The sequence below is a fragment of the Scyliorhinus canicula genome, chromosome 21 (genome assembly GCF_902713615.1).
Source record: "Scyliorhinus canicula chromosome 21, sScyCan1.1, whole genome shotgun sequence".
NCBI classification, from domain to species: domain Eukaryota; kingdom Metazoa; phylum Chordata; class Chondrichthyes; order Carcharhiniformes; family Scyliorhinidae; genus Scyliorhinus; species Scyliorhinus canicula.
Window position 1 is genome coordinate 63,673,510 of NC_052166.1, and position 16,002 is coordinate 63,689,511.

A 16,002-nucleotide genomic window follows, 5' to 3' on the forward strand; every position below is an offset into this window, starting at 1 on the left:
AACCGCTCCTCATAGCTAATGCCCTCCATACCAGGCAACATCCTGGTAAATCTCTCCTGCACCATCTCTAAAGCCTCCACATCCGTCTGGTAGTGTGGCGACCAGAATTGAACACTATACCCCAAGTGCCGCCCTGTTCTCTCCTCAAACCTAACACTCACATTCCTTAAATCCCCAATTAATCCAACCCAGGCCCCTCAGCCGTTCCTCAAATTCCCTCACCATTCCTCATACCGACTATCAACAGGCAGGACTGTTCCCTTCCAGTTGGGGAACACTTCAGCAGTCAAGGACATTCAGCCTCTGATCTCCGGGTCAGCATTCTACAAGGAGGCCTTCAGGAGACGCGACAACGCAAAATTGCTGAGCAAAAACTTATAGCTAAGTTCCGCACGCATGAATGCGGACTCAACCGGGATCTGGGATTCATGTCGCATTACATTCGGCCCCCACCAACAAGCCTGGACTTGCAGAGGCCTACCGACTGAACTGGCTTGGGACAATTCACACCTCTTTAACCTGGAGTTACCTCTCTCTCTGCATCTTTGATGATTTGATTGCCTGCAGGTGCTCGCATTCCGGGGCATCTCTGACTGTGTCTATATAAACATTTCTGGAACAAGCCTTTCCATTCACCTGAAGAAGGAGCCGTGCTCCGAAAGCTCGTGTTTGAAACAAACCTGTTGGACTTTAACCTGGTGTTGTAAGACTTCTTACTGTGCTCACCCCAGTCCAACGCCGGCATCTCCACATCATTCCTCATACCCACATCCCATCCGCTTCACTCCCTCCTCAACTAATCCCACGCCTACTCCCCAAATCTCTTGGCCCCTCCAATAGCCCAATATGTCCCTTCAAATCCCTGACTGTCCCTCAGACCCTCATTACATCTCCCTCACTCCCTCCCCAAATAATCCAACCTCCTCATTCACTCTCTGACTCCTTCATCCCCTCACCACCTGACACAATCTCCCTCATCCAATCTCTCATTTACCCCATCCAGCATTTCTCCCACCCATGTTTAGATGTATGAAATTACGAGGGGCATAGATAAAGTAGACAGGAACAACCCCTTGGAGGGGTCAATAACCAGGGGGAATGGATTTAAGGGAAGGGGCAAGAGGTTCAGAGGGGATGTGAGGAAAAAATTATTTTACCAGAGGGTGTTGGGAGTGTGGGATTCGCTGCCTGAAAAGGTGGTGGAGGCAGAGACTCTCATAACATTTAAGAAGTATTTAGATGCGCACTTGCGATTCATGGCAGACAAGGCTCTGGGCCAAATGCTGGGTAATGGGATTAGAATGGTTAGGTGGTTATTTTTGACCGGCGTAGAAGCAATGGGCTGAAGGGGCTGTTCTGTGCTGTATGATTTTATACCTATATGCCCCTCACGATCCCAACCCCCTCACCTGTCCCCAGCCCCCCATCTGCCTCTCCACACCATCTTCCTCAACACCTCACCAACTTACTCATCGAATCCTCATTGCAACTTCCTTAATCTACCATACGCGATACATCCCCTTCCCCAATTTATCCTCCTAATCCTCTCATCCCCATTCTGTCTTCCCCAACCTTTCCATGCACATCCTCATCCCCAACACCCTCTACACTCCCCGATTCTCCCTATCCCCAAGCCTCCCTACCCCCTCTCCACGCCTCCCTACCCCCTCTCCACCTTCTCCCTCTCTACTCCTTCATCCCCCAACCCCTCCGACTCCCTGTGCTTCAACCCCCACCCTCCTGCCTTTACATAAGAACATAAGAACTAGGAGCAGGAGTAGGCCATCTGGCCCCTCGAGCCTGCTCCGCCATTCAATGAGATCATGGCTGATCTTTTGTGGACTCAGCTCCACTTTCCGGCCCGAACACCATAACCCTTAATCCCTTTATTCTTCAAAAAACTATCTATCTTTACCTTAAAAACATGTAATGAAGGAGCCTCAACTGCTTCACTGGGCAAGGAATTCCATAGATTCACAACCCTTTGGGTGAAGAAGTTCCTCCTAAACCCAGTCCTAAATCTACCCCTTATTTTGAGGCTATGTCCCCTAGTTCTGCTGTCACCCGCCAGTGGAAACAACCTGCCCGCATCTATCCTAACTATTCCCTTCATAATTTTAAATGTTTCTATAAGATCCCCCCTCATCCTTCTAAATTCCAACGAGTACAGTCCCAGTCTACTCAACCTCTCCTCGTAATCCAACACTTTCAGCTCTGGGATTAACCTCGTGAATCTCCTCTGCACACCCTCCAGCGCCAGTACGTCCTTTCTCAAGTAAGGAGACCAAACTGAACACAATACTCCAGGTGTGGCCTCACTAACACCTTATACAATTGCAGCATAACCTCCCTAGTCTTAAACTCCATCCCTCTAGCAATGAAGGACAAAATTCCATTTGCCTTCTTAGTCACCTGTTGCACCTGTAAACCAACTTTCTGTGACTCATGCACTAGCACACCCAGGTCTCTCTGCACAGCGGCATGCTTTAATATTTTATTGTTTAAATAATAATCCCGTTTGCTGTTATTCCTACCAAAATGGATAACCTCACATTTGTCAACATTGTATTCCATTTGCCAGACCCTAGCCCATTCACTTAACCTATCCAAATCCCTCTGCAGACTTCCAGTATCCTCTGCATTTTTCGCTTTACTACTCATCTTAGTGTCATCTGCAAACTTGGACACTTTCTAACCCCCAACCCTTCCTCTCCTGGGGGAAGTCAATGCCAGCAAAACTAAAGAGCTGGCCATTGACTTCAGGAAGCAAAGTACTGTACACACCCCTGTCAGCATCAACGGGGCCGAGGTGGAGATGGTTAGCAGTTTCAAATTCCTAGGGGTACACATCACCAAAAATCTGTCCTGGTCCACTCACGTCGACACTATCACCAAGAAAGCTCAGGAAACTAAGGAAATTCGGCATGTCCACATTAACCCTTACCAACTTTTACAGATGCACTATAGAAAGCATCCTATCGGGCTGCATCACAGCCTGGTGTGGCAACTGCTCGGCCCAGGACTGCAAGAAACTTCAGAGAGTCGTGAATACCGCCCAGTCCATCACACGAACCTGCCTCCCATCATGGACTCCATCTACACCTCCCGCTGCCTGGGGAAAGCGGGCAGCATAATCAAGGATCCCTCCCACCCGGCTTACTCACTTTTCCAACTTCTTCCATCGGGCAGGAGATTCAGAAGTATGAGAACACGCACAAGCAGACTCAAAAACAGCTTCTTCCCCACTGTCACCAGACTCCTAAATGACCCTCTTATTGGCTGACCTCATTAACACTACACCCTGTATGCTTCAACCGATGCCAATGCTTATGTAGTTACATTGTATATCTTGTGTTGCTCTATTATGTATTCTCATGTATTTTCTTGTATTTTCTTGAATTTTGTTTAATTCCCTTTATTGGCTGACCTCATTGACACTACACCCTGTATGCTTCAACCGATGCCAATGCTTATGTAGTTACATTGTATATCTTGTGTTGCTCTATTATGTATTCTCATGTATTTTCTTGTATTTTCTTGAATTTTGTTTAATTCCCTTTTCTTCCATGTACTGAGTGATCTGTTGAGCTGCTTGCAGAAAAATACTTTTCACTGTACCTCGGTACATGGGACAATAAACAAATCCAATCCAATCCAATCCAATAAGGACAATTAATTGGATAAGCGAATTGTCACGGTCCACATTTGTGCACCATCTCTCTCCCAAAGGCCAATGGTGGCTCTTGCCAAACCCTTCAAACGTAGTTCATTACCTGTAAACTACCCTGGGAAATCAAGTGGTTGTAAAAAGGCACAGTGAAATTGTAAGCCATTCTTCTTTTATAAATTTGGATATTTTATTGATTGATTGATTTGATTTATTGTCGCATGTACCGAAGTACAGTGAAAAGTATTTTTCTGCAGCCGAGGGAACGTAAACAGTGTGTACATCATCGACAAAAAGTATAATCAACAGGGAACATTGACAAATGGTACATCGACAAACAGTGATTGGTTACAGTGCGGAGCAAGGGGCCAAACAAAGCAAATACATGAGCAAGAGCAGCATAGGGCGTCGTGAATAGTGTTCTTACAGGGAACAGATCAGTCCGAGGGGGAGTCGTTGAGGAGTCTAGTAGCTGTGGGGAAGAAGCTGTTCCTATGTCTGGATGTGCGAGTCTTCAGACCTCTGTACCTTCTGCCTGATGGAAGGGTCTGGAAGAGGGCAGCGCCTGGGTGGGAGGGGTCTCTGACAATGCTGTCTGCTTTCCTGAGGCAGCGGGAGGTGTCGACAGAATCAATGGGAGGGTGGCAAGCTTGTGTGATATTTAATACGTTGTAAGATCTCATACAGCAAGCAAAACAAAATGAGAGGAAGGAAGATGGAATTAAGGAAGTGAGATAAAAGAGACAATGTAGGAAGATACAGGGCGAGATCCTCCGGCTGTTCAGGTCGGCGGGATTTTCCGGTCCCCTCGATGGTGCACCCCACCGCGGGTATCCTGGCATCACACGGTGGATTTAATGGCAATAGCGGGACACCTCACGCTGCCGAGAAACACGCACGGGGAGGCCAGGGAATCTCATCCATACTTTAAAAAAACCTCTAACAATTATTACATTCTGAAGGAATGAGATTCATCATTTGTAAAATTACATTTTCAGTGTCAGAGAGGCTGCTCGTGAGTAATTAAGATTTATCACACCACTAACGGTTCCCGTGCATCGGAATCAACCAGGCCAAACTTCTTGTGGGTAACTGGTGGACAGGTGGCACAAAGTCACAACCTTTCTGTGTCACAATACAGAATCTATTGGCAACGTGCTGACACAGAGAAGTTTGTGGAGACGCAGGGCGATTGGAAAGCAGCTTCCCGAATACTGAGGTCAGAAGCAAAATCAGGCAGCATTTCACACAAAGAAATAGTGGAAATCTGGAATCCCCCCCCCCCCCCCCCAACGCTGTGGTGGCTGGGCTTCAGTTGGAGGTTGCAAGTAAAGAAATGGACAGATTTTTGTTGGGTAATGGTACCATGGATATGGAGCAATTTAGAGAAGGTGGATAAATAGAAATTAAGTACAGATCGGGCGCGATCTCATTAAATGGCAGAGCAGGCTTAAGGGGAGGAACGGACAACTCCTCTTCCGAATGTTCCGACTTGTCCCACAATCGAGGATTTTATGGGGCAGGGTTTCATCCTCTAGAAACTGGGAGAAGCAGGCAAAGGTTTCTTAGTTTCCACTTCTCTGGATTCCACTGGGGAAAGCACTTCCTCATCAATGCAGCCCTCTCATGCTTCTGAAGTGTGGCCGGGGCGGGGATAGCCAGAGAGAGAATAGGGGCAATCTGCTCTGAAATCGTTGAAAACACCAGTTTTTCAATGTCAGCCCTTCAATAGAAGTCACAAAAGAGGAACCTTTCAAAAGCTCTGCATAGTTCTCTATTGAATTCCTGGCAAAAGGACCTTCTTGAAAGAAAAATTGGGGGGGGGTTATTTATCTTTCCTGCGATATTAAACAGAGCATTATGAAGTAATAAAGTAGAGCAGTGTAGGAACCTGGAGGATTGGGGAGGTTACAGAGCGTTGCCTCATTCTGTTCTGTTATCAAGACAATGAAGTCCCTTTGACAGATGGGATTAGCGGCCCTGCCATCTGTCTTCATGCTTCCTGTGCTCACAGAGGGGAGACTATTTATTCTTGTTTGGGAATGGAGAACTCGTGAAAGTGGCGCTGTAATCTGTAACTGAGAGCGGGCTTAGCGAGCACGGCTGATGAAAACAGAAACATTCTCTGATTTGCCGAGCTCCGATCTTTCTGATTTCCATCTTTCCCTTTTGTCCTGTTTGAAGTGAAAGTTTTTTGCCTGCATTGTTTGCTTTCCTATGCAGCATCACTAGAGGGCCTCATCCCCTCAACTTTAAACCATTAATGTGTAATTCCTCGACGACCAGATAAATTGCTCAAATTATCATTGGCGCAAGTTTTGAATCCACGTTTTGTCCGATAATGTGGGTCTGGAGAGATGACCGTGGCGAGTGTGACTCTCCTCAAAGCTCTGAGGCACAGGTTTCGAGGTTTAAGCCCCACTCTCGGGGCAGAATTCTCCAAAGGCCCCCCCCCCCCCCCCCAAAGGGCCGCAAGTGCGGGGTGGGGGGAGAAGGAGGGGGCGGTGGAATTTGGCAGTAGGCCCAAATATTGGTTTGACGCTGGCGTGAATTGTAACGGGTTCTTCCACAGTTGCCCGCCATGGAGGATTGGGAAACCAATCAGAGAGCCCGGAGTGAACCTCATTTGCATCCCGCTGATGGGATCCAGATGAAGGCTCGCGTCCGATTCGCCCGGGTACCGGAGGAAAGGCTCGCTGATGCGAAACACGTTTGGAATAACGCGTGGGGCGGGATTCTGTGATCCTGAGGCTGAGTGTTGACGCCGCCATAAATACCGTCGCGTTTCCCGACGGCGTCAACACGGCCTCAGGAGCAGCCATTCTGACTCCTGCAGGGGGCCAGCACGGCACTGGAGCGACCCACGCCGCTCCAGCTGCCGAATCCCGGTGTCGGATGGGCGCCGCGGGTCTGTGCCTGCACAGTGGGACCGGCGCCAACGCGCGCATGTGCAGTGGGACCGGAGCGATTGCCGCGCATGCACGGTGTCCCTCTTCTCCGCGCCGGCCCCGATGCAACATGGCGTAGGGCTACAGGGGCCGGCATGGAACAAAGAGGCCCCCAGCTCGAGAAGCTGGCCCGCCGATCGGTAGGCCCCGATCGCGGGCCAGGCCACAGCGAAGGTCCCCCCGGGGTCGGACCCTGGACCCCCCCCCCCCCCCCCCCCCCCCCCACCAGGCCACCCCCAGATCCATTCACGCAGAGGTCCCGTCGGGTAAGACCAGGTTAGAACGGCGCCAGCGGGACTCAGGTTTTTTTGTACGGCCGCTCGGCCCATCCCGGGCCGAGAATCGGCGGGGGTGCCATAGAGCGGCCACGACCAGCGGCACGCCGACCGTGCCGGCGCCAATGGTGTCGATTCTCCTCTCTCCGGAGAATCGGCGGACCGGCGTCGGGACGTCGTTGTGCGATTCGCGCCCATCCCGGCGATTCTCTGGCCTGACCTGGGCTGAGAGAATCACGCCCGTGGTGCCGATATCACCTGAACTGGGGCTGCCTCTGCTGGACGTCGACGACCACCCTGGACCTCCAAACACCACAGCAGTGGGTGGGGGAGCATCTACAGGTGGAACTTCCAGACTTGGGGCACAGTTTAACCAAAATATTTCTAAGTGTTATTTGGACGAGTTTGACGGAATGTTTTTCACCGGTTTTTTTGGGTGAGACCCACACCGGTATTTACCCACACTGAGGGTGCAATCTACCTGCCGCGACCTGCCGGAACTGCGGAGCGACACAGTCCCCGGGAGAGGCCTCCCCTGGGATTCCCAACGGCATTCCCACAATGGGCGGGACCCAGTCTCACACGGCTAAGTGCATTCAAGGACCCACTTAGCCATTCTGACGCCGGATCTAATCGGCCTCGCTGATGAGACTCCAGCCATGCGCTCTGAACGGTACCTTGCGGGGGGAGGGGGGGGGGGGTTCCCAGGTGATTGGAGGCCCCCAGGATGGTCAACAGGGGGGGGGTTCCCAGGTGATTGGAGGCCCCCAGGGTGGTCAACAGGAGGGGGGGGGGGTTCCCAGGTGATTGGAGGCCCCCAGGGTGGTCAACAGGGGGGGGGGGTTCCCAGGTGATTGGAGGCCCCCAGGGTGGTCAACCTCCATGTACCTGGACACTGCCAGCCTAGCATCACCAACCTGGCACCCTGACAGTGCCAGCCTGGTGCCCAGATGGCACAGCCAAGCTGGCCGGGGCATTGACATAGTGCCAGAACGTGCTATCTCGCGAGATCTCTTTAAATCTCGTGAGGCATTCCCGGCGTGGCAAATCTCACGAGAGGCCATTTGATTGCGCCCTCGGTGCCCTGGAGTAAGGACTATCCTCCAGCCTCAGACTGCTCCTCGGGATCCATCTTCTTTCTCAGGAGATCCATCTTCATTTTCATCTTCTCTTTCGATGGTGGGCTAGCGGTATTGGGTGAATTTTCAATATGGCAGCCGGATAGGATGGGGTGGGTACACGCCATCAGGCCTGTCCTGACACGCAATATCCCATAAAACACCCAGTTACATCATTAATGAAGCTGGACAGGCTGGGATTGTATCTGCCAGAGTTTAGAAGAGTGAGAGGCGACTTGATTGAAACATGTAAGATTCTCAGGGGTCTTGATAGAGTGGATGTGGAAAGGATGATTCCTGTTGTGGGTGAATCTAGAACGAGGGAGTCACTGTTTAAAAATAAGAGGCTACCCAATTCAGGCAGAGACTAGGACATTTTCTTTTCTCTGTAACATTGGAGTGAGACATTGGAACTCTCTTTCTCAAAAGGTGGTTGAGGCAGCGTCCTTGAATATCTTTAAGGCAGAGGAGATAGATTTTTGATAAACAAGGACGATCGGGGTGGGCAAGAATGTGGAGTTGAGGTTAAAATGAATGAACCTTATTGAATGGCAGAGCAGGCTCGAGGGGCCGAGTGGCCTACTCCTTCCTGCTCCTAATTCATATGCTCGTATCAAATGACAAAAGTTCTCTAAACTTGTATGACTTACATTTATATAGCCTCAGGAAGTACCAAAACACTTTAAGGACCAACAACGTACTTTTGCCTCCCTCGTGGCTGTGATAATGCAGGAAGTACAGCAGCCAATTCGGAAACAGCAAACTCCCAGATACAGTGGGCGGGATTCTCCGATCGCCGCTTTTGCGATGCTCCGGCCCCTCAAAATCGGTGAGTACGCTGCACGCCGTATGGACGCCCTCCCCCGATGCTCCGCTCCCAAAGGGCCTCAACCCCGACGACGTCGCTCACGTGTGTCCGGGGACCTCGCATGGCGACTGCGGACTGTGTCCATCGCCGTCGCAGTCGGCGGGGGGAGCCATTCCGCTGGCAGGGGGGGCTTCAGAGGGGGCTGGGGATACTGATGGGGGGTGGTCCAGGGGTGGCAAGGGGGAATACGGGGGGGGGGGGGGGCGATGCCACGTTGCACAGCGCAGCCACTGCAGGCCGCCAGCGTGAGCACGCGCGGCCACGGGCCCAGCCATTCTGCGGCTGTGTCCGTAGGTAAAGCCAGGGGCTTTACGCTGCCCGGCTGCTGGGAGGATCGGTGGGGAGGCAGCACCGACCTTCTGGTCGTAAGACCAGACGGATCCTGTGAACATAGCCGCAGGATCGGAGAATCTAGCCCAGTGATGAGATGAGAGCGAGATAGCCTGTTCTTAGTAATGTTGGTTAGGGGATAACTGTCTCCAAAACAACCGAGGACGATGCCCTTGGTCTTCAAAATAGTGCAATTGAATTTGTTATATGCACCTGAGAGGACAGATGGTTTAATGTCTCGTCAGAAAGACAGTACCGCACTCCCTCAATACTGCATTGCAATGTGAGAATAAGGTATGAGCCTGGATTGAGACTTAAACTCACAACCCCTGGCTGCCGAAAAGCGAGTATGCACCGGCTGACCTCTAAACTAAAGTAAATGCCTTCAGTTTTAATGTGGAAAGTGTCCAGCTCGAATACAGACATCAAGGCTTAAACGCCCCACTTAAAGTGAACAATCTGTAATAAAGTGCACGATTACAAGACTGTAGCTGCCAATAAAACATTAAGCATTAGCTTATGTGTGTCTAGCATGCTGCACTAAGGTTTGCTAAAGGGCTAGGTACGTGCTGTCCTGTTTAACCTGCTTTGGGGTCCAGTAAATCCTGAAATACCTGAAAAGATTGTTGTGGATCTGTGGTTCGTGGGATTTGGTTGGTCTGGCTAGAGCTCAAAATGCCTGCTATTGTTGCTAATCTTAGCTGAAGGGGATAATGCTGATCTAGTAAAGCTCTAAGTACCTGGCATTGTTGCTGGTTTGCTTGGGGAAATGTGGCCCAGAACCTGATCTTTTTCCTCTGTACTGAATGGTACATTGACGGGGGGTGGGATGAGGGTTATAATTGAGGTCGGTCGGAGGAGCAGGTCTGCTGGAGCCTGGTGTTATTGCTGGTCTACATCGGCAGATTCTGCAGCGCAGCTGTATCCACCCGGTGAAACTCTCATATCCGTGTAGACTTTCAATTCATGACACTTCACATCTTGTTATCATTTTTGTTTACTATTTGTGTACCCGCTGTAAATTTCTGTGCCCTTATTTGTAACAAAGAATGCCTATGCAAATGGTTGGTAGCCATGATGTGGAGATGCCGACGTTGGACTGGGGTGAGCCCAGTAAGAAGTCTCACAACACCAGGCTGAAGTCCAACAGGTTTGTTTCGAATCACTAGCTTTCGGAGCGCAGCTCCTTCCTCAGGTGAATCATAGATCATAGAATTTACAGTACAGAAGGAGGCCATTCGGCCCATCGAGTCTGCACCGGCTCTTGGAAAGAGCATCCAATGCAAGGTCAACACCTCATCCCCATCCCCATAACCCAGTAACCCCACCCAACACTAAGGGCAATTCTGGACACTAAGGGCAATGTATCATGGCCAATCCACCTAACCTGCACATCTTTGTGACTGTGGGAGGAAACCGGAGCACCTGGAGGAAACCCACGCGCACACGGGGAGGATGTGCAGACTCTGCACAGACAGTGACCCAAGCCGGAATCGAACCTGGGACTCTGGAGCTGTGAAGCGATTGTGCTATCCACAATGCTACCGTGAATGAGGAACTTCTACATACGTCTTCATTCACCTGAGGAAGGAGCAGTGCTCCGAAAGCTAGTGATTCGAAACAAACCTGTTGGACTTTAACCTGGTGTTGTCAGACGTCTTACTGTGTAAATAGAGTCATCACTGGCATTGCATAATCTGGCCAAAGGATGCCCTTTCTGCTCTCGGTGCTTTCTGGAAGCCATTATCAGGTGCCGTGTTTCTCCTCTGTAGCCCTTGGTGATCTGACCCAACGTCTGATTGTGTGGCTTGGTGCGATGCTCCTTGTGGAGTCCCTCAAGGTGGCTAAAAGTCATAGTGCTGACAAAGAACATCAAGTATTTCAAACAAAACTAGTTTATTTACACTACTTTAAATGATTTGCACACCTTACTAAGTAATCGCTAAGAAAAGAACAGTATTAAGTCGATGGTACAGAAATATATAATATCTCTCTAATACAACTAACACCCTATCTCAACCCTTCACTTAGACCTTCTCCAACACCTTCCAGAACCCCAGGAGTCACAGGATATTTATATGACTACTCTGTGGTGCCATCTAGTGTTGAGATACATGAACATTATCTTCTTAACTCTTTACACTCCCTACACTATACATATCATTACGTTTTGTTTTAAAACACTCCAGTGCAGCACCTCGGGATATTTTGTTCTGTTAACGGCGCTATACAAATATATGTTGTGGTAATTCAGCAGTTTTGACTCACCGGGTGGGATTCTCCGACCTCTCGCTTGGGGGGGGGGGGGGGGGGGGGGGCGTGAATCCCGCCCCTGCTGTCCGCTGAATTCTCCGGCAGTGGAGATTCGACGGGGGCGGGATTCGTGCCGCGCCGGTCGGCGGCCGCACGCAGCGGCACCGCCCAGCGATTCTCCGGCCCGCAATGGGCCGAAGTTCCCCTGGTTCTTTGCCAGTCCCGCCGGCGTCGATCAGACTAGGTCCCTTACCGGCAGGACCTGGCGGCGTGGGCGGGCTCCGGGGTCCTGGAGGGGGCGCGGGGCGATCTGGCCCCGGGGGGGGGGGGGTGCCCCCACGGTGGCCTGGGCCACAACCGGGGCCCACCAATCCACGGGAGGGTCTGTGCCGTGGGGGCACTCTTTTCCTACCCGCCGGCCGTGTCAACCTCCGCGATGGCTGACGTGTAGGTGAACCCCGCTGCGCATGCGCGGGGATGACGTCAGCGGCTGCTAACGCTCCCGTGCATGCGTGGACTCTCGCCTGCCGGCGGAGTCCCTTCGGCCCCGGCTGGCGCGGCGCCAAAGGCCTTCCACGCCAGCCGGTGGGGCGCAAACCACTCCAGCGCCGGCCTAGCCCCTGAAGGTGCGGAGGATTCCACACCTTTGGGGCGGGCTGACACCGGAGTGGTTCACGCCACTCTGTCCCGCCAGGACCCCCCACCCCACCGGGTACGGGAGAATCCCGTCCACCATCTTTCCGGGTACATTTGTCCAGTTGTTCAGACTATTAATCAGGATTGGATTGATTGTCCTGTGCTTCAAGGCACCCGATGTTGTTTAAACCACGTCGACGGGATTGGCCTTTTAGCCACAGACCACAAATAAATAAATTGCATGCCCAGCTGGAATCACGGAATGATGCAGAAGGAGGCCATTCAGCCCATCACACCTGGGGGGGGGGGGGGGGTTTGAAAAGAGCTACCCAATGAATGCTCTTTCCCTATAACAATGCAAATTATTTTCCCCTTCCAGTTTTGATCCACTCCCTTTTTAAACCTGCGATTGAATCTCCTTTCAAAACGCTTTCAAGGCAATGCATTCCAGATCATAACAACTCAATAATAATAATAATAATATGTATTACTGTCTCAAGTAACCTTACATTAACACTGCAATGAAGTTACTGTGAAAAGCCCCTAGACGCCACTTTCCGGTGCCTGTTCGGGTACACGGAGGGAGAATTCAGAATGTCCAATTCATCAAACAAACACGTCTTTTGGGACTTGTGGGAGGAAACCGGAGCGCCCGGAGGAAACCCACGCAGACACGGGGAGAACGTGCAGACTCCAAAAAGACAGTGACCCCAAATCGGGAATCGAACCCGGGGACCCTGATGCTGTGAAGCAACAGTGTTAACCATTTGATTTACCCGCATCGCCTCTGGTTCTTTTGCTAATCGCCTTAAATCTGTTTTGCTATAGTTAACAACCTTTCTGCCGCTGGAAACAGTTTTTCCTTATTTTCTCTGTCGAAATCCTTCAAGAAATCAGAACGCCTCGATGATATCTCCCTTTGACCTTCTCTGCTCGAAGGAGAACAATCCCAGTCTCTACGAGCAGCTAAAGTCCTTCCTCCCGGGCTGCGTTGCAGCAAACTTCTGCACCCACTTAGCATCTTTCCCAAAGTGCACAAGTCAGATAGGCGCGGACAAACGGCAAATACTCCAGCTGTCCAGAAGATAAAATAAACAGTAAAAATTGGGAAATAGGAAAACTGGTCTCAGCTGTCTTTTTTTCCTTCTGGGAATCAATCTATTCGTCAAGTTGGTGAAACTTTATTAAATTTTAATAAATGAGGATCAGCTCCATAAGTTATGAGTCTTTGAACCAAGAGCCTGGTTTCCTGAGCTCCATTTCTCTGAAGCCTGGGGCCTGCTGATTCAGCAGGTGGCAAACACCCTGTTGATGCTGCCAGAGGGCAATAGCAAGTGAGGGAGACCCTGTTCCAATTGGTCCCGTATCACAGGGCTCTAGCTTAGTCCTGCATCACCTAATTGGTGGCCTAAAACTGGCTTTCTATCTTTTCAACATGTTAATGGATGTTTTTGGAAGTACATTTATGAGCATTTTAATCATGAATAGACACTCCTCGATAGGTAAGTTAAACATTATTACAGCTCACTAATTGATGGAGAATTGCGATCTCATTCTAATTCTATGTGAACAACTAAGACAGATGTGGGGCACATTATCTGCAGCCGCAGGATGCATGTAGGGTCAATGGCAATTTGAACGGTATATTGAGAAAAAGGCAATTTACCCTATTGTGGAGTTTTAACAAAAGTTGAACTCCCTTACAGAAACAGTACGACCAGCGCCTGTGAAGCAGGGGCTACATGCCAGGGTCCTGTGGTGCAAAATGTACCAGGGCCCTGGTGCAGGAGCAGGGCCCTGTGCTAAAGGTACTACAAGCCGACACCCTGGAGTGCAGTAACTAAGCCAGGGACCAGTGTGCAGTAGTTACTAAACCAGGGCCCTCTGCTGCAGGAGCTGTAGGGACGGTGGTGAAGGGCATATGCAGAGTTACAAGCCAGTGCTTTTAACATTCATTCCATTTTTCATTTCATTTCATTTCATTTTCATTTCGTTTCATTTTTCAGTGCCCAATGACAAGAGCTACCATTTATGGCACTTTGATGTAGGAAATATAAGCTAGGGCCCTGTGATGCAGGACTAAGCTAGGACCCAGTGATGCAGGACTAAGCTAGGGCCCTGTGGTACAGGTTAAGATAGGGCCCTGTGATGCAGGACTAAGCTAGGGCCCTGTAGTGCAGGGCTAAGCCAGGGCCCTGTAATGCAGGACTAAGCTAGGGCCCTGTGGTACAGGTTAAGATAGGGCCCTGTGGTACAGGACTAAGCCAGGGCCCTATGATGCAGGACTAAGCTGGGGCCCTATGGTACAGGTTAAGATAGGGCCCTGTGTTACAGGACTAAGCTAGGGCCCTGTAGTGCAGGGCTAAGCCAGGGCCCTGTAATGCAGGACTAAGCTAGGGCCCTGCGGTACAGGACTAAGAAGGGCCTGTGGTGCAGGACTAAGCTAGGGCCCTATGGTACAGAAAAAAACAGGGCCCCGTGGTACAGGACTAAGCTAGGGCCCTGTAGTACAGGACTAAGCCAAGGCCCTGTGGTACAGGACTAAGAAGGGCCTGTGGTGCAGGACTAAGCCAAGGCCCTGTGGTACAGGACTAAGCCAAGGCCCTGTGGTGCCGGACTAAGCTAGAGCCCTGTGGTACAGGACTAAGAAGGGCCTATGGTGCAGGACTGTGGAAGTCACCATTGATTGTACAATAGTTGTTATTAGAGGTAATAAGGTAAGGCTCCTGTACTACAGGTACGGGAGTAGATCCCTGTCTGCTGGATCTGCCCAGTAGGCGGAGTATAAATGTGTGTGCACACCGAGCTGCTCCCATTCTGGTAGCAGCTGCAGGAGGCCACACATCTCTGCTTAATAAAGCTTCAATTACTCTCTACTCTCATCGTCGTAATTGATAGTGCATCAATTTATTAAGCAGAGATATTACAGCGATGGAACTACCCATCAAGCCTGATTGCCCGCAGGAGCAATCATCCTGCATCACAGCTGCACCCGCAAGCAGCCAACGCCACGTCAGCCTTCGATCACTGGCTAGCTTGCTTCGAAAGCTACTTCAATCAGCGACTGAACAACCCTCGGACGCACAGAGGCTACAGATCCTGTCCTCACGGGTGAGCTCCGAGATTTTTCCCCTTATCTGGGATGCGCCCACTTACCCTGAAGCTATGGAGCTTCTGAAAGAACACTGTATCCGGCTGATCAATAAACTCTACGCCAGGCACCTCCTGTCCATGAGGCGGCAACTCCCTGGTGAGTCGCTAGACGATTTCTGGCGTGCCCTTCATATCTTGGCGATTGGCAGGCAGTTTGGGCCGCTGAACAGACAGAACTCTTAATCAGGGACGCTTTTGTTATGGGCAAGGGATTGGCGTACACCTGCCAGCGCCTATTGGAAGGGGGTACGCTCGAACTCGCGGTGACCAGGCAACTCGCAAACTCGCTAACGGTAGCCTCCCGTATCGTACAGCCGTACGCCCCCGACTGCATGGCGCCCTCATGGACATCGTGGGCCCCACCAGCGGCCGCCCCCAGCCAACTCCAAACCTGCGCCGCACGGCAGCCAGCCAACCCTGGGGGGCCCAAACGCTATTTCTGCGGGCAAGCAAAGCACCCCCGGCAGCGCTGCCCGGCACGGAGTGCATCTGCGGGAAGAAAGGCCATTTCGCTGCTGTGTGCCAGGCCCGGTCAATCGCTGCTATATCTAGGCCCAGCGTTCCTGCACCCCCCCACGTGCGGCCTGTGGGCGCCGCCATCTTCCTCCCAGCAGACCACGTGCGGCCTGTGGGCACCACCATCTTTAACGCTATCCGCCATGTGCGCCCCGTGGGCACCACCATCTTCAGCACCATTTTGGATGGCGCCTCAGGACGCCGGCTCATCGGGCAGTTCATCTGGCCGTTCATCGCC